The sequence below is a fragment of the Lissotriton helveticus genome, chromosome 1_1 (genome assembly GCF_964261635.1).
Source record: "Lissotriton helveticus chromosome 1_1, aLisHel1.1, whole genome shotgun sequence".
Lineage (NCBI taxonomy): Eukaryota > Metazoa > Chordata > Amphibia > Caudata > Salamandridae > Lissotriton > Lissotriton helveticus.
The window spans coordinates 750,799,429-750,824,701 of record NC_136057.1 but is presented as its reverse complement, the minus strand read 5'-3'; positions in this window follow the sequence as shown (position 1 = coordinate 750,824,701).

Below are 25,273 nucleotides of genomic sequence, written 5' to 3'. Positions count from 1 at the left end.
GGTGATGGGGTGTGGTCAAGGATGGCAGGCAAGTTTTTAGGTCACACCTAGCGACGCAGCGCATGCACTGCTCGCTTGTTAGGTCTCGCCCAGCGACACAGCGCATGCGCTGCCCACTTGCGAGACTATTGTCGTCAGTTTTGCTTTGGAAGTGGGGTGGAAGCTCCACCCATACTTTTCATTGGTGTGCGTCAGCACGGTTCTAAAGGTGTGGGATACGCTCACTGGTGACGAACGATGGACCACCTTCCCCTCTCCTTTCACTCCCATCCACTTTAATCCGGCCTTCCCGCCGGCCGCTCAGGAGGATCCCTACCGCCAGTGGCGTGAGGGTGGATGCCGGGCACTCACGCACTTGTTTCATGGGAACGTGCCCCTCACCTTCCACAATTGTATGCGTGATTATGGTCTTTTACCTACAGAGCGCTACCGTCATGCCCAGCTCCTTCATTGGGCGACCTCGGAGGGGGTCCGTGAGGCTGCTACTCGTCCACTCTCTCTCTTTGAATCCTTCTTGCTTCGCACCTCGACGATGCGGGGGGCGATTTCGTTTTTATACAGCCTGCTCCTGCGCACGGTGGTTGCCCCTCGCCCTCGATATATGGAGCGGTGGGAGAGCCTTTTGGAGCGGGACATTTCTGATACGGAATGGAAACACCTCTGGAGAGATGTGGCTGCGCTCAACCACTCTGTGAGCCTTCGAGATGCCCACCTGAAAACAATGTATGACTGGTACCTGTACCCCTCCAGGCTCCATCGCATCTTTCCTATGTCATCGGATCGATGTTGGAGAGGGTGTGGCCTGCTGGGCGACTTCCAACATATTTGGTGGGATTGCCCGATCATCCGCCCCTTCTGGTCGGAAATACTCTCCCACATCAAGGAGATATTGGGGTACCCGATCTCGGACTCGATGGCTCATGTCCTGCTGGGTCTTCGAGACCCATTGTTGGAACACCAGACTAAGGCTGATAAGCGTATCCAGTGGCTGTGCCTCGGGGCGGCTAAGCTCACCCTGGCAGCGGCGTGGAAAAAGCCGCAAGCACCGGCTGTATCATTGTGGCACTCGAGGTTGTGGGGCCTTCTGAGCATGGAAAGAATGTCGGACATCTTCCTGGGGGATTTTAAGAATTTCCACTTCCGGTGGGGTCCACTAGTTTGCTTTTTGTCATCTGGCCTACCATCGGCGGTATGCCCGCCCACGCTACGAGCCTTGCATTTGTTTCAAGTATGATTGGTTTGTGTGTCCTCCCTCCGAGATATGGTGGGAGCGTGGATGTGTCGTCACCACCGGGGAAGGGTGGGGGTTGGGGGGGAGAACCAGTTGGGGTTTTGTTATTCTTCATTGTTGCGGCTCTGCTTAGCTTGGGGCCTGGGGAATTCTATGGCTTCATGTACCTTTCTTTTATTGCTGCTGGACAGTATTTCTGCGGACAATTGAGAAGGCACGAGCGTTGTGTCTGACATTCCCTGATGAAGCGTGTACTATTGTGCTTGCTTCCAGCTTTTTCATTTATTGCATACTACACTCCCCTGTGTGGGATTTGTGGCGGAGTTGTCGCCTATTCTTTTCCTTTCCCCCTTTCTTCCCTTCCTCTTTCTTTTGAACAAATGCAATAAAAATATATTTTACAAAAAAAAAATGCGTGCTTTTGATTGGAAGGGAGGCATGTTTTTTCCCTCCCTGTCTCCTGTTTGCCGTGCCTGCCCTGACAGGAGTTGAGCACGCGTATGACTCGCGGCGTTTCAGCACAACGCGTGCATGGCGCTCTTTCACTTTCCCTTCCTCCCCGTCGGGCCTGTCCTTCTTTCATTGTGTGCCAGTGCTGGTCAGAGTCCGAAGTGCCGCTCCTGCCGGACAGGAGACTGTGCACTGGTACATCGTCTCGCGTCTCTTCTGCCTTGATATCTGGTGAGTTCATTTCGTCTCATTGCCCCTTGCCTGGGTTTGTGTCCCAGATTCTCCTAAGCATCCTGTGCCTCCTTTTTCACTCTGTTGCACTTGCTCGGCTGGTGATACCACCCTACCACCCCACACATACCTACACCCACCATCACCACCCTTTGTCGGCTCCACACTCTTGTCTCCCCCATCTCGGTTTCTTGCTCTTCGAGCTCTTCGTCTGACCTCTCTCTCTCCTGATCCGGTGCCTTGTTTCTTCTGCCTCATCTTCTCTTTCTCCACACTCATTCCCTGTGCTGCCTCTCTGGGGTTTCACTCTACCCCACACTTTCCGCACTCCCTGTCCTCCTTGTCCCAGTGCTCTTCTGCTCTTCTCCTCTCCCCTGCACACCCTTTGTTTCTTGCACTGGTTTCCCCGAGCTTCGAATCTATGCAGCTAAAGAGCTCATCATGTTGGCGGTCTCTTATCTCCATGCACAGGCTCCCTCTTCAGGGCTGATGTGCAGCCACTGTCCCGTTATATGCTGCAACGGGGTGAGGCAGGGGAGGGGTGGGCAGAAAAGACACAGGAGCGGAAAACGTTTAGTGTTGTTCCAGCCTGTTGTTTCTTACTTCGGTACTCTCTAGGGCTTCTTGTAGTACCGGCTAAGAGTCCTGCTTGTTGAATGCCTCTGGACCCTCTCCCGTGGTACATCACAAGCAGTCTCCTCTGTAGCATTCGCTATGTGTTCTATAAACACGTTATTATTTCCATGCATTTTTTGTTTTTTGCAAGATCCGTTGGTTTCACATGGAGCACCCAGCCAAAATCAGAACAGCCCCACCCTGGATGCTGAATGCAGGGTCTACAGTAATTCACCAGGGCTCCCGTAGTTCACCTGGTGCTCCCCTGGAAGCTGTGCCCCAGACGTCAAGGCCCGCACTTGGGAAACCTGGCACAAAAACCAAATGCATTGTAAATACAACAGAAATGTCGATTGATATCCAGCCGAGTTATTTGTTTTAAAAGGAAAGCAATTTAATTATTCTTGTATTAACATAACAGTTAAACAAGCATTTGCAATGCAATATGTCTCACATTTACAAGACTTTGAGCTATTGGCATTGTAAATAACAATGCTTTATTGTTTGTGTTGGTTTTTAAAACAGAAATAAAAGGCATTGTTATCTACAATGCCAATAGCTCAAACTCTCGCCAATGCAAGAACTATTGCATTTTAAATGCTTCTTTGTAAACCTTTGAGACAGGGATATATAACAGGGGCATGTTATGTATTGCCCCACCATTATTCCTCAGTCACTGGATAGCAATTGAAAACAGGGGCAGATGATTTTGGGGTCATACATAACATAAAACTATAGATGGGCTGAGGTGGCCCTGTCAAAAGAAATCTGTGACTTGAGGATCACAGAATATATCAGTATGAAATGCCTATCTCACAGAGCCATCTTGTAAGATTTTCCAGTTTTCTTATTTGGAAAACATTTGAAAAACATGCACTCATCCTTATATTCTTCCTTAGGAGTATGAGGTTGGCTGCATTGGCAATATTCCTGAAAATCATACTTGGAGTGTAACAATATGGTCAAAGCAAACTATCCTCTAGTTCTGCAAATACCAAAGTTGGCTGGACTTCAAGAGATTCACACAGCTATATAGATTGAAAGTTAGGTTTTCAAATCCTTCATTCACTTTTGGTGAATGTTTGGGACAGATCTTTCTCCTTCAGGCTTGATGACTCAGCTCTTGATGCTTTCTGGTGGTTTACCAGCCATGTAATTAATGTCTTCCGGTAGGGTTTGTTGATGATAAACATTTATGCATTTTTAATCTTGGCTATGATTGCAATAGTTCCAAGTATCACAGTTGAGGAGGAGTCGAGGTCCGCTTATGTGTATCACTCTCAAATCAACGGGTCAAATATAGGCCTTTTGCTCCTAAAAATAACAGAGGAGATTCCAATGAGAGTGTTCTTCGACCCAGAAGGGAATATTCATGATTAACAAATGAATGTCCAGCTGCAACTGACGAGGAGGATTTCACTCTAAAATGCCAGATTCAGTATTTGCCATTCCCTGCCTTATTTCCTGACCAAGACAGCTGGATTCGCGAGCCAAGTAAATAAACATATCAGCCAGAAATTCCTGAGTCCGTTTGTGACCAGCATGAAAGCTTGATGCTGTGTGGGCATCATGCATTGAGGTGGTGTATATTATTTCATATTTTTATTAGAACATGATGAATTATTGTTCTGAGAGAACAACAATAGCTGCAGTCTTGTTTTGAGAACTGGTGTTTCTGTACACTACAAAACCAGACTTGTGAACAGCATTAGATTTAAAAGGTTATCCGTTGTGCAGATATGCAAATTTGTAAGACAAAGGAAATGTTTAGTGACTGTTCTTAGACTGGAGGCAATACACTATTTAACCTTTGAACGACAACTAATTTTAACATTGAGGACTTAGACATTTCTAATCTTTTTTTAGTTTAGAATGGGGTTCTCTTCATGTTTCCCAAGGAAATTATCTTCTTTTATTTATAAAGAAACATATTTTCGATCAATAGTACCTCTAAGTGGGTCTAATATTTAATTTTTTTCATTGTCTGATTTATTTCAGCTCTTTTATCTAAAGTACTTTCCAGCAATGAAGTAGTACACAATGGAGTGCCGAGCAAATTACTGGCAGCAGCCAAGGTTAAATGGGCAGCAGTTAATCCTTCTACTATGGGCTTGCTTTAGAGTTCAGCTGACCGGTTACTCCATGACAAAAGTGATGGATATTCCATCTGCCCTATTATAAGTGTATTATATCCTATGGCACTTGTAATATGGCGGATGGGATATCTGGGTAGTTTGTGATGGATTGACCCGTCTGTCAAACTATGAATCAGGCCTGAAGTCTTAAAAGTCAGGACTTTCGAGGCCTGTCTCACTAATAAGGACATTTGTTCCATAACCAGGGGACCAGTAGCACCAAGAACTATATTAGGGTGGGGCCAAAAGAGTAGAGGGAACACACAGCAGACATATGGAGCCCTGTGTAAAGATTGGTGAGGGACATGAGGCCAGATCAGAGAGAAGAAATAAGGTGGGCCAAATAAAATGATATCATTTAAAAATACACAAAAAGGGAAAATAGCTTTCTGATAGAAAATATCAATCATTGTTGCTAATGCAAAAAAGGAGCCGAAGAGTGAGGATGGAGAGAGAAGAGAAAATGGGCAAAATAATTCAGAATGTTTTTCAGTGGTTTTGTAAAGCATTTCTGCAAGCTTACATGAAGAGATTAAACCAAGACAGAAACATCATATGTAAGAGTAGTTACAGTCCCAAAAATGGAATAAAAGGTTTGAAATTGCAAATATTGAAAAATCAAAGTTTTGCGGGGCTTATTTACAAGCCTCTTGCACCACCAGTGTGTCACTTTTTGTGTAAATAAGCACTGAGGCAATGCCAGGTGCAAAGTCCAAAAAGAAGTTGAACGAAAGTCCAAACTGCAAGCAGACGAGGAGTGTGGAAAAGATACAAGAGGAGAGGTAGGACAGGAGGAATGAGCAGGGAAAAAGAGATTGTTAGTTTTTCTGGGTTTAAGTTTTAGAAAATGAGAGGCCATCTAAACCTCAGCCTCTGAAGGCATATAGAGACCGAATTCTCCAAACAGGTAAAAAAGAACGAGAAAGGAACATTAGGGAATCAATAGCCTAGAAAGTGGAACCTAGAATATGTGTAGATTTAAGAGAAAGAAAATAAATAATGTAAAAAGTGTCAGAAACTAGAAATGGATGTGTATGGTGTATTCCTGATGTCAGTCCCAAAACGTGCGTCTACAGACACCATGTCAGTGATAGGACACTTAACAAGGCATATGACTTGGGAAGATGGGGGAAAGAGTTAAGGTGCACAAGTGTTGGGAGATATGATTGATCTTCAGGATATTCAGGATACTCTTGACAAGTATTGGACTTCTTTAGGGATTTGCAGCCAAAAGTAGAACTGCACAGAGAAAAATACTAGTAACAATTAACCAAAGAAAATAGCACAACAATGCACGCAGTAGCCAACCACTCTCCAAGAGTCTTACTGCCCTTTCAGAGTATGTGGAGCAATATCGAGCATCCAGACCACTAAGAATCAGCTCACCAGTGCAGAGGAAGGTGAACACTGCTCTATACAAAAACAAGTGATGAGCAGAAAAAGGGCCAAAAGTGGGAAAATGCAAACTGTATCTGAAAGATCCCTACAAAGAACGTCCAGGGTAGTTTGCTGGTGATTGCTGCTTTTCCTGCTGCACCCCTGGGAGCTATGGGCCTCATTTATGAAAACTGTTGCATCGCTGCATGAAAACAGAGATGCAACAGTTTTGACTGTACCTTTCTTGCGAAACCATGGATGCGCCGTATTTACAGTAAGGCGTTCCATGACGCAAGGAATTACAAACACGTCAGTATTCCCGACGTATCTATAGGCGCAAAAGTGACACATTGCTGGGGTGTGTTTGAAAACAGATGCACCTCCAGCAATGTGAAAGAGCCTGCATCAGTTTTACGTCTGCTGTGAGGCAGACATAAGGATTTGACGCAGTGGCCTCCTAGAAGTGTTGCACAGTGAAATGTTATATTTAATGGACTAACCCTTAATATTATTTTCCTTGTAGGATCTAGTTGCCTTGGTGTTGCCTGACTCCAGATTCCACCGCCATCTTGGTAAGGTGGCTGTTTTACTTCGTTTATGGTTTCGATTTTCTACCTTTTATTTTGCCTTAGCTTTGAGTTAACAGTATTTGCAACTCACAATTTATTTTACCCTCACCTTTCGTTTTCGCCAGTCCTCGTGCTTTGCACTTGCAGCCATGCCCCTCACGCCTTAATCCCACCCTCAGATGCCGGACTCCAATGCCGGATCTCAAGTGTGTTCATGCTGCTGGCACAACAAAGGCACGCCAAAGGCAAGCCTGTCTGTGCCCGTCAGCACCCGGATCGTGCACAGCACCAGCCACTATGCCGGTTTAAATCCAGATTTACCAGGTAAGCCTTGAATCTATTACGCCAAACAAAGTTCGCTACAGCTCAGACCCGAAGTTAACGCATGTCCCGGAGTCTGTTTGGATCCTACACTGAGTAAGGGCTTATTACGTTGCACTCATTGTGACCTAATGTCCCATTATTTTTCTCTGGCGCAGGCTAGACGCCTAATCTAAACTAAATTAGCTCCTGAAAGGTACACAATAGATTCACGAGTCTTGTGTGCCCTTTTTAACGCTTGATCTCTCGTTAAAAACTCACTAGCTTTCCGCGAATTTATGAAGGACTACTGAATCGATGTAGCCTTTATTACGGAGCCCCGGGCTGATTCTGCCTTGGACCCAGACTTACTACAGGCACTCCATGAAGTTATTAAATTTTGAGAAAGGATAGAGTGGGGAAAAGGGGCGGAGGTATAGCCATAATAATTAGGTCTAGTTTCAAACTAGGGTTTAAACCGCTTTCAGACAACCTAGAAGGCGAGGCTGCGACCTTTAAAATTGAGCTTAACAATCAACACACATTTTAAGGCATATTTTTGTATCGCCCTCCTGGAATCAAATCCACCTTTCTTGACAAAGCAGACCAGCTATTGGAAGAGAAAGCAGACAAGTCCAATTCATCCATATTAGACCTTAACTGGAAAACACCTCAGATGATGAGACGGAAGCCCTTCTTGACCTAATGACAAGTGCAGGCCTTAGTCAACTGGTTAAAGGGCCGACTCTCCCAGCTGGGCATTGTCTTGATGGGATTTTCGCGGTTCATCCCAATTTAGTATGGACCAGATCGCTATCTTTAATATGGTCTGATCACAATGCAGTTCTGTTCGAAATCTCCTTGCTATCTAAACTGCCTATAAAATCCTCTTGGAAAGCTATTACTTTCCGACCATGGAATAAGATAGAGGTAGAGCATCTTAGTAATGTACTCACTCATTCCTTGCATTCTACTTCCTCCGACCCAGATCTTGCAGTGAAGAACTTCCACCCTTGAATGGAATCCCGTTGTCAGCAATAAACCCCACCGGCCGTTCTTCGCTCAGCCAGGCAATCGTCTTCTGAACCCTGGTTTAACGAGTCATAAAGAGCAAAAAAACAAATCTGTCATAGACTCGAGAGAAAATGGAGACAGGATGATAGCCCTCAGAAAAACAAACTATAGAGCAGCCATTCAAGTTTATAAAACCTTAATACTGAAGGCTAAGTCATTCTGTTTTAAAGATAAAATAGAAGCTGCCCACGACTGTTCGAAATTATTATTATCCACTGTTAAGAAACTCTCTAAACTTCCAAATGCCCAAGTCCATGAGCATAGTCAACAATTTTGTAACGCCTTAGCTGCCTCGTTTCAGCAAAAAAATTAAACAGGTTTTTGATATTTTTACGTCCCAGGCTAAGCAGCAAATGAGACTTCTCTTGGCTCTGGCCTAAGTCCTTTGTCACAATCCAATCATGACACCCTTAGACATTCCCGAAAGATCTTTGCCAGGCCTGTTCTTTTTCGATTCCAAGCTTGGATGGAAGAACATCAGATTTGATCTGACTTCCAGGCTGGATGTCAAGAGAAGACTAGTAACCTGGACCAGGTATTTCGATTCTCAGTTATTTGTTGGAACTATATCATATTAAGAAAATATCTTCTTTACGTGGCCTTCATGGACCTTAAGGTGGCTTTTCATTTAGTTCCCAGGAAAGGCCTGTGGGATGTTCTTAAACAATATAATATCCCTGAAGTTCTTTTGTTAATTCTAATTAAATTGCATACTGGTACCTTTGCTCAAGTAAGGTGGGATAATCAAGAAGACCTCACCAACAGAATTGCAGTAGACTGTGGGGTAGGCAGGGCGTGTATTAACCCCTACCCTATTCAGCTTATACATAAATGACCTGGTGGAATGGCTGAATAGATGACAAAATGATGCTCCTAAATTAGCAAACATCAGCATTCCGGTGCTGATGTTTGCTGATGACACTCTCCTTATATCCCGTACCACAATGGGTCTCCAAGTACTGCTGGATGAATTTCACAAATTCTGTGAAATGAGGACTCAAAATAAATGCAGGGAAAACATAATTTATGGTCCTAAACCCCCACTGTGCATTTAAAGGTAAGATGAAAGTGGATGGTATCTTTATTGAGCAGGTCAGGAGATTTGATTATTTAGGAGTGAGACTATCAGACAACTTGTCGTGGAAGCTTCAACTGAAGAAATGTCTGCCTTTGTTCCAAAATTGTTCGCCAGCCATTCTAAAAAAGTTTAGACGTACTTCTTGTAGGGCAATAGCTCCAGTATTAGAGGTATACAGAGCAGTTGTGCTTGGGGTGGGACTCTGCGTCTGAAATTTGGGGAGTTTGTGATATTAGCCCCTAGTTTGCGCAAAAAATTAATTCCTAAGCTCTCTACTTCATTTACAAAGCACTACTCCGATGATACAGTTGAGGTGGGATTTACATCTACAGAGGGTTGACCATATTGTTTATTTAAGGATCATAAAAAACTGTATCAGAGCCTGGTACACCTTGAACTGGCCTCTTACCTATTGGTGCTTAGAGAACTTATTGCACTAGATAGGAACTGCTCCACGCCCTGGTTAAAGGTGGTCAAGGACCTTTGCAGTAGTTTACGTATGATTGAAATGTGGGCCAACACAGAAAACCTGGGTAGCAGTGTGCCATCTCAGATCAAGAGGATTTATTGGGAGTATGTTGTTACTGAAACTTAGCGAGTTGCTCGGCAGGATGGTGTGATAGATAGGTTTTTAGCCCAAAAATGTCTTCCAGAATGAAATCCCTAAATGGATAAGAATGTTCCCCATCAAGCCAAAACTTTCTACTTATTTCAGGATTGGCACTTTTCCTTTTAATTCGCTGACAGAGAAGTGGAAAGGGGTAAACGGCTAAGCAGAGGAGTGTCCTTTCTGCCCTTCGATTAAGGAAGCTAAAACCGACTTCTTATTTTCTGGTCAAAAATATATTTTGCCCCATTCTAAGTGGATTATCCCGATATGTCGCCTACTGGGATTCAGTCACTGTACTGTGGGATAAGTCATCCTTAGATCTGACACACGTTGACAAATAGTGTTTGCCTTGTCAAGATATTTAAAAAGGGACTGACATTTAAGAGCAAGTTGCCTCACTAGTAGCCAGCAGATTGATTAATTCCACTGTTGTGGAGGTTGAGGCTACTATTCATGTAGCCTCCATCTTTTGCATACCTCCATGCTCTCTATTACTGAAACATGTAAATTCCAAACTTATACAACAACAATGTGGGCTTTTTTTAGCTACTAGTTTTATAGGTTGTATTATGTGTATTTTATTATCTACTACTTTCCAATAGTTCTTAGTTTGATATTGTTGTTTTATTTAGGTCCGTTTTTTAAAAGTGTAATTTTTTATCTACTTAAAATTTATTATATTGTTTAAAAACGTTGTTAGTAATGCTAACACTTGTCTTCAGGATATTGAACTGTGAGCGGGGCTATTCTAGAGCTCTCGTCTTACTCCCTTATATATAATGGTATTTAACACAATAGTGCGGTATATTCTATGATTGTTGATCAGGGTTCTTTTATTCGTTTTCCAGCACTAGGGTGTATTGCAGCTGATGCTCAAATTGGCTATGGAACATGACACTTGAGGATGATTGTCAAATGGTTAGGTAGCTCATGGTCACTAATGCAAAATTGTGAGTATCAGAATTGTTTATTTAGACCACGTCTACCTAATATCTGATTGTGTTTTGAGTGTTCAAAAAAAACACCACAGTGCTTTGATTTACAGTTGGTTTTATTTCTGCACATGCTATTTATGTGAATATTTCAATGTACTTTTATGGTTATTTATCTGCAACCGAACTAAAGTTATACTAACTAACTAACCTAGTCAAGCCAGGACCCCAGGGGGAATAGAACAAACATGAAGGAAGCACAGCGGTTGACAGACACAGTTACTGAGAAGGCATAAAAGAGGCTAAGGTTGCCAGGGATCTTTGCGCTTCACGGATGCTACTAAGAGTGCCTCAATCCAAAAACCACCTTTGCGATCTCTCACAAACTTCTCCACGACAGCTGCTAAGCATCCACCTTCCCCTGGGGCCAAGAAACCATTGGCGAGCAAGATGGGTTTGTGCCCCTCAGTGAGTTCCTCCTGACATTGAGCCCTCAAGAAACTCCCAAACTGTAATGGATAGATTGCAGAAGTGTAGCCTTTCCAAGATGCTAAGAAGAAGTGCCTGCACAGATAAAGAAAATACAGAAAAGAACAGAGCCATCGATGCCCAAAGAAGGCATGGGGAATAGAAGAACATAATGATCCACTCTGTCAAAGGCAACAGTGACCATTAACTTCACCTTGGCCTACAGACCTACTGACTTAGCACTGCAAAAATCCCACCCTTTTATACTAGAGATTTTCTCTTGTATGCTCGATCAAGACAATCTCTTTCTCTGAGCCTGTGGTTCGAGACTCATCGTGGTGAGCTCCTGAATTTTGTATACAATTTATCTGTCTTACATTTGACACTGTCTTTGAGCCAACACAGTCAGCAGAACCTTTGCTGGAAACAATATTTCCCATTAGTACATGTATCACCATAGCAAAGCCTATCTCTGATTGTTCATCATTGTGATCCTCTGCCAGGGGTGTTCCTACATAAAGTGATGCCCTGTTACTGTGTTGCAGGGCAAGGAGAAGGTTTGGGTCCTGTCACTGACCAACTTGGACCACTCAACTATACTAAACAAAAGGATGGCTGGTCAGGTTTTACTTATTTTTTATTTTTGTTTTGGCACACCCAGCCTAGAAGTACCGAGTGGTCAATGCGTTATTTTATCTGTTTTCTAGTATTCAAAAAAACCTTTGTACATTTCATTTTTATATGTCAAAGAAGGGAAAAACAGTCATCAAACAATAAAGAATGCATCCAAAAACCAAATGTGCACAATATATACAAGTGGTCAATATATACATGAATAATACAAGGTTTACAAACACACCACAGATAAGAAAGCGATAAACAAATTATGTAAATACAATGCCTACATGCAATATTTCAGAAAATAGGCACCAGTCCTTAAAAATTTATAACAGAAGACCAGCGGACAACACATTTCATAAAAGATGCCTGCTAGTCTTATAGAGCCAGCGATTAGATGTTGAGATGGTCGCTCAACTAGGGACAGAGAGTGTAGTTTGATTTAAGTCTCTAGTGGCACCCTTCTTCTTTACCCCTGGCTCAGGGTCACTGTGTTTGACATGATTTAAGTGAGATGATCTTCCTCTGGCTGGCAAACGAATTGGTTTGTCCATGTGGCAATCTAGCCTTTCCAAGGCTGTGGGGCTTCTACGGGCTCCCTAGCCATCACCGTGGCTCACCTCTGCAGCCTTAGTGTTCGGTTTGACTAAACAGTGTCTGTTGGGATCCGTAAAAGCAGCCCCAGCCCTTTTGACAGCTCTATATTCTCTAATTCAGGCATCGGGCTCATACAAGACCGGACTCACCTCCCCTTCCATGAGCAGGAGTTGGGAAAACCCACTGACAGATGCCTCAGGCTTGCGGCCACCTATGCAAGCCTCACTTATAGTGGGAAGGACATATGGGAAGGCAAAGGGTTACACAACATGACACAGCCTGCTCTTTTCCCAGTGAACAAGAAATGTTGGTGGCTGTCACCACTGTCATGAGGAAGGATGATTATTTGATGTACTTTTTCACAATCTTGCAAATAAACGTGTTTATAAAATTTCTATGTAAGTTCCTTTTACCTGTCCCTCATTATCAGTTCATGGAGCCATAATGGAGCCAAATATTTAAACAAAATAGAGTAAGTTTAAATCAACACTTAATGGCATTATGAGATTTCCAAGCAAGCGCCCTCGACATTTGGAAAGAAATATAGATGGAAACTACTGTAAACTATGAACTTCCATCCCTTAATGAATGTATCCTTATATGCTATCCAAATTGGGTGTAAAGGGTGTAAAGGCGCTCATACAGCTTTCACACTATTTCTCAATAAGTAAATTCATTCTAAGTGTCCTGCGGTGCCTCCAACCTGGGGACTAACACCCAAACCCCCAAAAAACTCAATCAAAGATTGATTAAACTGTTCATAATTGTTGAAGCACACACACATTCTAATATGTGTGTGCTTCAACAATTGTGAACAGTATCCTTATATCCGTTTACTGTCTCCAATTCCTAGCTTTCACCCACCACTGTGGCATGTGTTTTATACCAAACACTGCAACATGTATGTATTCGGAGTCTGGTTAATAATAAACAATGTTGTTGCCTCTTTATTCAATTAAACACTGGAGTGGTGCCAACAACCATAAAATAGTTTGCCTTTTTTGAAAAATCAATGCTATTTTGTAAAAGAAAACAGAATACATTTTATCAGAGGGTCCAAAGCAGAACACAAAAATATAGGTACGGACTCTGATTGGCCCTTCTCTGTCCTCTAGCCCTACTCTCACAGTGGTTCACGCCCCCATCTACCCTTGAATCTGTCCACAATATGGAGCTCCCTGTACTGTTTTAACGGGAAACATCCTTTACAACGAAACTTTTACAATGCAGTGCTTTTACAACACAGGTTTTACAACGAAAACCATTAGAACGCATTGCGCTGGGGGGCGCTCTAGGATAGGGAATAGATTTAATTTACTATCCAACACCTTCCCTAGTGTCCACGGGGACTGGAGTTGGAATAGTAAATTAAACTATTCACTATCCAGCACCCCAAAGCGCTATGCGTTGTAAAGGTTTGCGTTGTAAAAACCACGTTGTAACAGCATGCGTGGTAAAACCATGCGTTGTAACGTCATACATCCGTTTTAACAATGCCCTCCATCCCACTCTCCCAGTGATCCCTTTCTTCAGTAGAACACTGTATCCTTTGCAGCTAGCTTGGGCGTCCTTCTGACCTCACTATAGGTCTGAATTCAAATGGCCCTGTTCCTCGGTGCAGGACCACACACCTGGGCTCACCCTCACAGAGGTGGACCTTGTTACATTGTGGCATGGTGCTATCTGCAGTGTAATCGCACTACTTGCAGGTCCAATACTCCTGCAGTTTATCTTCTTCTTAATGGTTGCCATGGCTCCTTGCAGTGGTACTATGCCACCCTTCCATCCCACACTCTTTATAGTAGCCCATTGTGCTGTTACAATGCTGCACCCTCAGCATTGGTCCTCTGTTTCCCTTTGGCTCTGTGTGTCTTGCATTGTTTCTGCCTATCGACATCCTACATTCCATCCTTTACTGCAAGTCACTGAAAGTCTCTCTGGATGCCTGATGTATGAGTGTATGCAGTAATAGTGTGAGTTGCTGTTCCTAAAGACATCTTGGTAATGTGTAGAGTGCCATTAGGAACTAAAGACCAGACGTATTATTAGACTTGTAGCAAAAAGTGGTTGCAAATTGTGCACCAACGTTTTGTGACCAGTAATTTATTTTGATGACCTGCTCTATGTACTAATAGGTCAGTTTGATCACAGGGCGACCTACCCAGTTAACATTCACCTGGCAGGCCGCTAACTGCAAGTCCCTCCAGATGGCTACCTTTACAGGGATGCCGATCTTCACTGGACAGCAGGCCACCATCCTTGTGAGAATACTGACAAATGTAATTGTTTAAAGCCGCCAGAGTTTCTTAAATGAAAGGGGGCTTATTTTAAAAAATCCAATTTGAAAATCGTACTTAAGAGCAAGCAGTGGTTCCCCAGACCCCGGCCTACTCCTACTCAAGCTGCCACCATGAGTCTCAAAGGTGTAGGGAAGCAAAGGAAACCCTTTCCTCTATGCGAATCCTTTACTACCCAAACTTGGAGGTAGGTAACTGGCCAGTGGTTTGCAACCACAACTCCTGTCACAAAACACTGATGCACAGCTTACTGAGCTGCAATCTGAAAGGGACGTTTCAAACAACTTCATTACGAACTGTGCATCAGTAATCATTTCCAAACCCATATTGTGATTTGGAAACGTTTTCTGAATCACTAAATGGGTCTAGTACATTAAAACACGTTTTTTTATTTGTTGCAAAGCTGCTGATTTAGTGAATTGGAGGGTTTGCGACCTGTTAAATGCTTTGTACATCTGGCGCTAGGTCTTTGCAACCTACCCACCCTGGGTGCCCATAGGATATTAAATGTTAGGAAGACGCACAAAGGCATGTTGAACAAGTTCAAAAGACCAATTATTATACATGGGGTACGTTGCTGTGACCTGATTGCCTAGTGTCATTGTGCATTACGATTGTGCACACGAAGCACTGATTTAGTAAATTTCAAAGATTTACATGCATATCTTGTGCTGCACCTTTTTCTCATCAAGGCTTAAATATATATGATTATAAACTAGGTTAAATGTGAATTTTGCACATAGGAACCAGTTTAAATCTTGCACATTTAGTATATTTTCAATTTCCTTTCTGAATGAGGACTAGAGTTTCAGTGCAAATGATGACTTTTTTTAATATTAATTTGCAAATCAGTTGGAAAATGACATACATTTACAATGTCTATAACCCTAGAAATGGAAAGTGTCTATCTATAGACGAGTATTCTGATAACGTGTGGCAAATGTTTCAAATTACTTGTATGAAATGTTGAATGCAATAATCTTAATAATTTGAAAATTGGTAGTTGATCATATGGTCGAGGTTGCAACACTCACTAAATCAAAAGCAGAGCCGCCCGATTAGTTCTTATTCTATGTTTCGTGCAGCCTCGCCTAAAATTTCTCTGCAATTAATGTACATATTGAACATTTCAGAAAATAGCTTGAATGCCAAATTCCCACCCATGCACACTTAGTAATATTTTGAGCAGATTGTTTGTGTTTGTTAAGAGTGAAATTCACTTATTATTAACTATTTGCTAGCTATATGGGCCATGGCTGCTGGAAGCAGTTGATTTGTGCACCAAGCTCTAACTGTTTGTGAATGTAATATTTTTCTTACAGCATGTTTGTTATACAACACCTACGCCGGGGCAAACCTTCGTAAGAATATGTTTTAAAACTAACAAATTGCCAAGAGACACCAATAGGGTGCCTGCGGGTTTATGGCTACCCTCCTGAAACTATCAACAAGTACACTAGACAGGCACGCTTATGCCGGTTGCTAAATTACAGGCAGCTAGCTATGGTCAACCTTTGACGGTAACAACTTTTTATAATGAGATAGGCTGCTGTAAATCAAGTTATTGGAGAGTTTGGACAAGCAGATGAAAGTCTCTGCATGTGCAGGTAAATTATATTTTATCGGTCTTGAAAGCCGGTCGTCCTCAGCTGATGACAGCGAGGGGACCCACCGTGCCAGCCGTGGAAGCTGCCCTCTGACGTAATGTGCTGACAGCAAGCGAACGTTGGGCGTACTCAGAATTCCACGTCAGGTGCCATCAGTAATACCTGTGGTGACGTGGCTCATCTCGTCCAGGGCCGGTCCTAGAACTTCTGGGGCCCCGGGCGAAGGGGAAGATGTGAGGCCCCTCTAATTTGCATGTAACATCCAGTCGCAGCCAGCATGACTCGCGGGTGGGGGGTCTCGCGGGGTTCTTGCGGGAGGGTACATGGGGGGGGTTATTATAAAACTAAACTTCCCTTCCTGGGTCTGGCGTCGTCTCTGCGCCTGACCTGCTCTCCTCCTGCAGCCTCCCTCCCCTTCCCTAAGCCAATCACAAAGCTGAAATGACAGTGTTGTGATTGGTCGGGATAGTGAACAGCCAGACGCAAAAGGCCAGAGTGCGCATAGCTGGTTTGGTTGAACAGTCAGAGCCCTTAGCAGTGTGCAAGCCACTCCTCCCTTGCACTAGAGCTGAACCCCTCCCCCCCAACCAAACACTTCTGCTTTCTTGCAGTGGGAGAAGCAGAAACATTAAATTTTAGTTTTAGCATTTTATGTTTCTGCTTCTCGCTCTGCGAGAAAGCAGTGGAGTGACGCTCCTCCGCCCTAGTGGAGGAGCCATCACAAGAAGTGACATCACAGAAAGTGACATCGCAGGACTATTGATCTTATTTGGCATCAATGAAGAGATCTAATGTGGATATCAGTAACATGGACAAATAGATAAATATACAAATGAAATAAGTCCATATATTTTAAAACTGTATTAAATGGATTACATTTTCCCATTGGATTGAAAAGCTAGGTGCAGGTCTCACAAAGATGGATATTTTTTACTCATGTCAACTGATTGTTTCCAGATAAATGCATGATAAATATTCCAGTTCTGTCTCATAGAGGGGGTAGATCCTGTTGTGGTAATGAGGGGCGGGATCATTCAAAATATAAAATGACAGAAGAGAAAAACCCTCACTTCATGGATATAATCGCAAATTTCAAAATGCTCCCTTGTCTTTCTGTGCCATTATTGTGCTACGTAAGCATGACATTAATACTTAGTAATTTGTTTTAACGTAAATCCTCTCACCAGAGTCTCCCAGAGTCATAGGACAATCTTTTTTGTGTGTGGGCTCTTTACTCTGCAGAATTATGGTAACCCATATGATACAAAATTACAAGACACCATTGCAAACAAATAAAGATTTTACATAAATAAAAAAAGACTTAAAACAACCAAAACCACTGCTAAATCAGATTGAAGGGGTTTTCAACTCAGCGTTTTTGATTTGGTGTTAGAACTGTAGGAAGTAGAAGTGGTTGGCTTTAGCACTGGTGGAGCCCTGTGCGGCAATGTTTGTTGCCCCCCCCAATGACTCGCTCTGCCACGGATTCCCCCAATACCACCCTTTAACAGTGCCCCTCAAGTCTCCATAACCACATTCTTGCTTAGATGCATTCAATTTGATTGCATTTGTCACCCCTAGTGGGATGGGTATGCTCAGACGTGAGTTCCATGCTCTCCACGCCACTGGAGTCAAGATATCCTGGCTGAAGACGGCTGATAGCCAGAAACCGGTCCTAGGATGCTTGATTCCGGTCCAGGAAAGACATGGCTTGGCAGTTCGGGCTGGACTGTTCCTATGAGGCACAGGGTCAAGGCTGATTTGTATATGGCCATGTCTGAACTGGGGTGGTGTGGAGTGCAAAAAAACGATGGATTTAGGCCCACATCTCTGTACTGGGGTGAATGTATGACATTGTTCTGCATTCTGTCCATCAACTGTTGATTTTGCATTTGTCACCCCGAGTGGGATGGGTATGCTCAGACGTGAGTCCCATGCTCTCCACACCACTGGAGTCAAGCTATCCTGGCTGAAGACGGCTGATAGCCTGAAACCGGTCCTAGGATGCTTGATTCCGGTCCAGGAAAGACATGGCTTGGCAGTTCGGGCTGGACTGTTCCCATGAGGCACAGGGTCAAGGCTGATTTGCATATGGCCATGTCTGAACTGGGGTGGTGTGGAGTGCAAAAAAACAATGGATTTAGGCCCAGATCTCTGTACTGGGGTGAATGTATGACATTGTTCTGCATTCTGTCCATCAACTGTTGTTTTTGCATTTGTTACCCCAAGTGGGATGGGTATGCTCAGACGTGAGTCCCATGCTCTCCACACCACTGGAGTCAAGCTATCCTGGCTGAAGACGGCTGATAGCCAGAAACCGGTCCTAGGATGCTTGATTCCGGTCCAGGAAAGACATGGCTTGGCAGTTCGGGCTGGACTGTTCCCATGAGGCACAGGGCCACGGCTGATTTGCATATGGCCATGTCTGAACTGGGGTGGTGTGGACTGCAAAAAAACGATGGATTTAGGCCCAGATCTCTGTACTGGGGTGAATGTATGACATTGTTCTGCCTTCTTTCCATCAACTGTTGTTTTTGCATTTGTCACCCCGAGTGAGATGGGTATGCTCAGACGTGAGTCCCATGCTCTCCACACCACTGGAGTCAAGCTATCCTGGCTGAAGACGGCTGATAGCCAGAAACCGGTCCTAGGATGCTTGATTCCGGTCCAGGAAAGACATGGCTTGGCAGTTCGGGCTGGACTGTTCTCATGAGGCACAGGGTCAAGGCTGATTTGCATATGGCCATGTCTGAACTGGGGTGGTGTGGAGTGCAAAAAAACAATGGATTTAGGCCCAGATCTCTGTACTGGGGTGAATGTATGACATTGTTCTGCATTCTGTCCATCAATTGTTGTTTTTGCATTTGTGACCCCGAGTGGGATGGGTATGCTCAGACGTGAGTCCCATGCTCTCCACACCACTGGAGTCAAGCTATCCTGGCTGAAGACGGCTGATAGCCAGAAACCGGTCCTAGGATGCTTGATTCCGGTCCCGGAAAGACATGGTTTGGCAGTTCGGGCTGGAGTGTTCCCATGAGGCACAGGGTCAAGTCTGATTTGCATATGGCCATGTCTGAACTGGGGTGGTGTGGAGTGCAAAAAAAGATGGATTTAGGCCCAGATCTCTGTACTGGGGTGAACGTATGACATTGTTTTGCATTCTGTCCATCAACTGTTGTTTTTGCATTTATCACCCCGAGTGGGATGGGTATGCTCAGACGTGAGTCCCATGCTCTCCACACCACTGGAGTCAAGCTATCCTGGCTGAAGACGGCTGATAGCCAGAAACCGGTCCTAGGATGCTTGATTCCGGTCCAGGAAAGACATGGCATGGCAGTTCGGGCTGGACTGTTCCCATGAGGCACAGGGTCAAGGCTGATTTGCATATGGCCATGTCTGAACTGGGGTGGTGTGGAGTGCAAAAAAACGATGGATTTAGGCCCAGATCTCTGTACTGGGGTGAATGTATGACATTGTTCTGCATTCTGTCCATCAACTGTTGTTCTTGCATTCAATTTGATTTACTGTAAACAACAACAAGGGAACCCAATCGGTTATCCGGGGACCGTGGGTAGCTATATTCTAGAAACAACAGTGGTCCCCAAGAGTATATGAATTCAAAAAGATAAACAATAGTCCACAATGGAAACTATGTAGGCCACTGTCCAGCCGGACAGGGTAATTTATTTTCCAATAACACAATTACTGGGGTGTGGAGAGGCACAATCCTGTACCAATTCTAAGAACAAACTTATAGAGTTTTTTAGGCAAGAAGGAGCATGATTGGCCACTTGTGATTCAGTAGACATTCAAAGTTGTGCCAATTTATAGTGCTAGACACAGCAAAATATAACACAATAGTCGGGCTGTGAAAACACTTAAAACAAGTCGACGTTTCGGTCCCTTATGCTCAATGTTACGGGACCATCATCAGGACTAACAGTACATACAATTGCTTGCCTGGTTTAAACAATTTAAACACACATCCGCCTATTTGGGGAGGAAAGGGGTGAAAGAAAACAAAAGAATAGAATATATATGAAACCACTTCATTGGTAAACTTGCAAGACGACACTACACTTTATTCGGAACCGACTTATCGTGTTCGTTAAAGTCCATGCAGGTGGAATCATTAGCCTAGGAACACGTGTTAATCTGTGTATATAGCCTTGAAACATACACGGGGTGCAGCAAGTGACGTGTGTATGTGAATAAAAACATGTTACTCTAAATATTGATAGCAACCAGTTATATATTCAAAAAAACGGTAGTAATCACTTCATTAGTAACGAATACGATCAATTCAATGGATTCAAATAAAGCGTCATTTCCACGCAACCGCTGCATTCATTCTCCATTACGGATCATTCATGTCTGCTTTTTATCAACATGCATATTCTACCACCTCACAAAGTGACCACTTACCCCTGTGGGTCGGGTGGTTTAATCGGGTATTGTATTGGGTTGCTTCCTCCCCTATTCAGGCTCACAAAACGAGGTTAATGCAACCCAATACAATACCCGATTAAACCACCCGACCCACAGGGGTAAGTGGTCACTTTGTGAGGTGGTAGAATATGCATGTTGATAAAAAGCAGACATGAATGATCCGTAATGGAGAATGAATGCAGCGGTTGCGTGGAAATGACGCTTTATTTGAATCCATTGAATTGATCGTATTCGTTACTAATGAAGTGATTACTACCGTTTTTTTGAATATATAACTGGTTGCTATCAATATTTAGAGTAACATGTTTTTATTCACATACACACGTCACTTGCTGCACCCCGTGTATGTTTCAAGGCTATATACACAGATTAACACGTGTTCCTAGGCTAATGATTCCACCTGCATGGACTTTAACGAACACGATAAGTCGGTTCCGAATAAAGTGTAGTGTCGTCTTGCAAGTTTACCAATGAAGTGGTTTCATATATATTCTATTCTTTTGTTTTCTTTCACCCCTTTCCTCCCCAAATAGGCGGATGTGTGTTTAAATTGTTTAAACCAGGCAAGCAATTGTATGTACTGTTAGTCCTGATGATGGTCCCGTAACATTGAGCATAAGGGACCGAAATGTCGACTTGTTTTAAGTGTTTTCACAGCCCGACTATTGTGTTATATTTTGCTGTGTCTAGCACTATAAATTGGCACAACTTTGAATGTCTACTGAATCACAAGTGGCCAATCATGCTCCTTCTTGCCTAAAAAACTCTATAAGTTTGTTCTTAGAATTGGTACAGGATTGTGCCTCTCCACACCCCAGTAATTGTGTTATTGGAAAATAAATTACCCTGTCCGGCTGGACAGTGGCCTACATAGTTTCCATTGTGGACTATTGTTTATCTTTTTGAATTCATATACTCTTGGGGACCACTGTTGTTTCTAGAATTCAATTTGATTTACAGCGCCACTGACATCAGTGTAGGGTGTCAGAGAACTTTATATCACACACATTACACAGAGACAATCATACGTGTGTAAATCACAAAAGGCAATGTTACATAAGACAAAGGACTACAAGGTGTAGGAGTCACATGACAATCCTACTAGTAGGCAGTATAGTTTAATAGCGATTTATCTGGAGAAACACAAACTCTGAATTTAGAAAGTAATACCATGGTTGGGGATTCTCTTTAATAAACAGAATTGATTTCTGTCCAAATTAACCCTTTTTGCATCATTAGGATAATCAAATACTGGGGAAAAAACATAACGCTCTAATTTATACCTTGCAGTTTGCATGCAGCTCTTAGATGACAGTTAATAGCTCATTGTTCTGTGTTAGGATTTTGACTTATAAACTGCAAGTAATAAAAGGACAAAAGCAGTAACCTACTAGCCTATTTACATCATGTTGACTTAGTGATCTGCACGGTACATGTTCTTTGCAGCAGGCACATTAACCCTCTGCTCTACCGTTTCACAAGTCAAAACTTTCACCTGACGAAACTCTATCTCACTATAGGAAGAAACATTAATCACCAGAGATATCATGACATTTTATTGTTGCCGAAAATTGCTGTAGGCCAGGAAGGAGGCAGCAAGTACTTTTAAAAACAAAATATACTCAAAAACATGACGCCCCCACCCGCAGTCAGCTCTCAGTGCGATCTCACCGCCCTAGAGCCTCCCTGCTCAAGGATTCTGTGACCTCAGTGACAGAGTCACTGTTACTCTAGGGTGTGCTGCTTCGTAGGCCTACCCACAACACTGGAGGTGAGCTTCAATAGGGGTTGTAGTGGACATGCCTTCAAAGTAAACCCACACTTGCCACGGCTAGGGTCCACCTGCTGGTGCTCAGACACCATTCTTCTAAGGTCTTTCAGGGCCTTCTAAGGTCTAGCATGGAAATGTGCTCTCTCAGGAGAGTGGTCTGGTGGACTGGTCATGAAGGCTGAACCTGGTTCCCCAGTTCCAAATTCGGCAGCTCTGACCATTGTGCCACATCCTCTCCCCCACTGAATACCATACTGCCCCACTGAGAGAAACTCACACTCCCTTTAACTACAACCCAATTGCGCCCCGCTATAAACACCTCGAAGCAACACAATTCAAATTACGCACGAGACAAGAGCAATATGCTGCTTAACAAAAAGTAACATACTGGAAAAAGCAAACACACATAGGGAATGCAAGATTAAGTAAAGCATGTGAAATGTAAGCATGAACAACATGCTAACCTCAATGCTTTTACACTCACTGTTCAGAATCAGTGAGTGCTTTTGCATGAAAAGGTAAGGACATGACTACAGGACCAGAAGGGACCCTTTTCAATGTGCATTGCTTAGATCCTTACAAAATGTAAGCAGTATGGTTTTAAAAGACCACATTCGTGAATACAGAGCAGTGGTATGCATTTTGTTTTCCTATCCGCCCATCAAGCGGGTATTGCACAGTGCCTCCAGGAATGGTGTGTTTCCCCACTTGGAAAAAAAAATGCTGTTCAGAGAAATACAGGAAAACAAAAGTAGTGCTTCACTGGCAAACACTGTAAAGTTGTGCTAACGTGTTTTGGATGTGAATAAAATTAATCTGGCCCCCTTTCACCGCACTCTGTCTTGCTTTAGTTACCTTTCACATTTCTAACCTTTTATTTCTCTCCATCCCGAGGCTGCACTTTGGAAGTGAAAAATCTTAGAAAGAGACTACCTTTCCAGCAAGTGTTTCTTTTTTTGGATACATTTCACAGGGGTACAAATAATGGATTTCTTTTTTTTCACAAAACACTGCTTTACCACGGCGGTCGTACATGCATTTCAAATGCATATTCTCATCAAAAAATGGGTGATGCAAAAGTTTTAAAAAGCCAGTGATCTGGCTGCTCTCTCCCTCCTTCCCTCACCCACCTCTCCTTACCTATGTCCGGCTGTTCCTGGACACAAAGGGGCATTCTGTCGCCTAGGAACAAAATTCAGAAAGGGAATGGCCGGTACTTAACAGAGGTGCTGCCCCGCCCCTGACACTGTGAGCCAACATAATTGCAGTCCCCACTCTGTCCTTCCCCCACCCCCTGGAATCTCACAACGCCCGGACCAGCAAGGTCGAGACATCTCTCTATGTGTATTGTGATTGTGTGGGGAGAGGGCCCTGGAGGAGCAGGTGGACTAACTGTGAAAGCGTGGCCTTTCACAGTGAAACAGGGCCCCCTGTTTTTAAGCTGAGCACGAGGCCCTGGGCAGTTGCACACACTGACCATGTCTAGCGCCGGCCCTGATCTCGTCAAGGCTGTCCGGGTACAGAACGCACAATCACTGTTCACTGCCACAAAGAGATACATCAAGAGAGTATTGTGTCCCGACACACTGTTGTGTACATAGAGGATCTGAGTTTACCCATTTCCTCTTGATTTTGCAGAGACTGGGTTCTGGTTTACCGAGGATCAAGTAAATTGTGCGCTAAAGACAGGAGATTCCTTTACAGAAGAATGTATATGCTACCTAGGGTGGTGGTTGGGGTACTTGGATGTTGCGGTTATGTGGAGTGAAACTTGGGGTAACACATTCTAACTTCCTACCTGCCACATGGGAGCATTGGAACACCCTAGTGAGGAAGAAGTGGGGTTGTACGTCTGCACAGGAGACTCAATCGCCTGCAATACCCTAATAGGAGTGTGTTGGAAACAAGGGAAGAAATGGCAACCAATGGGTGAATGTATTCACCAGCCTTGGCTGCTGTACGGCTTCCCTGCCAGTAGCCCCCTTGCGATCTGCGTTCTAAGAGAGAGATGTCGAAGCCCCTTCAGACCTGGTTGAGAATCCATTTCACGGTCAGCAGGAAGGGTAAGCACTGGCCACCAATTAGCAGGGGAAGAAGGTAATATTAATCTGCATTACAAGGCTGGCGGCAGGTTGTCACAAGTAGGGTGAACCATTGATAGTGTTATCCAGAACAGATGGTATACCTAGTCACCCAGTGGTGAAGAGCTTAGGGATTGCTATGAGTAGTGTATACAGTCAGCGAGTGTGCAACCAGTGTTGTGGTTTCCTTCACACTGCCTCATGGGTGTAGTGCACAACCATTGAAAGATCCCTTGTGAAAAGAAGAGTTTTATAATAGGAGATTAACTTTTTTATGTCTAAATATTTTGTGAGGACATTCTCCACTACAAATAAGTAGCTGACTCTATAAAGTTGATTCCATTAAACATGTAGACAATAGGCTGTTCAGATTTTACCCTAACCCGTCCCAAGTTCATTTTGATTAAAATGAAAAAAACATGTTTATGCCAATCCATTCCTTAACCCGAAACGTTTCTTGGAAATCATTACTGAAACACAGACATAGTGCAAAATAAAGTTGCATTATTAGAAAAAGAAATCAGACTTTTCTTAGAGTCAAGTACAGGGAAAAAAGAATCCGCTCATTGCAACACACTACCTGATGTGACATGGGGCAATGCACTTAATCTAATGAATTTTATTTATCAGTGAACCACCAACAAGCACTCATAATATCTTAAATAAAACGATAATTCCCAAAACAAGACAATTCAAGGCAACTTTAACTGTCCCAATAATTAGTCTCAATTTTAGAATTCAAAAGCTGTACATAATAATACTCTCTCCTTGTCCTTTTGCAGC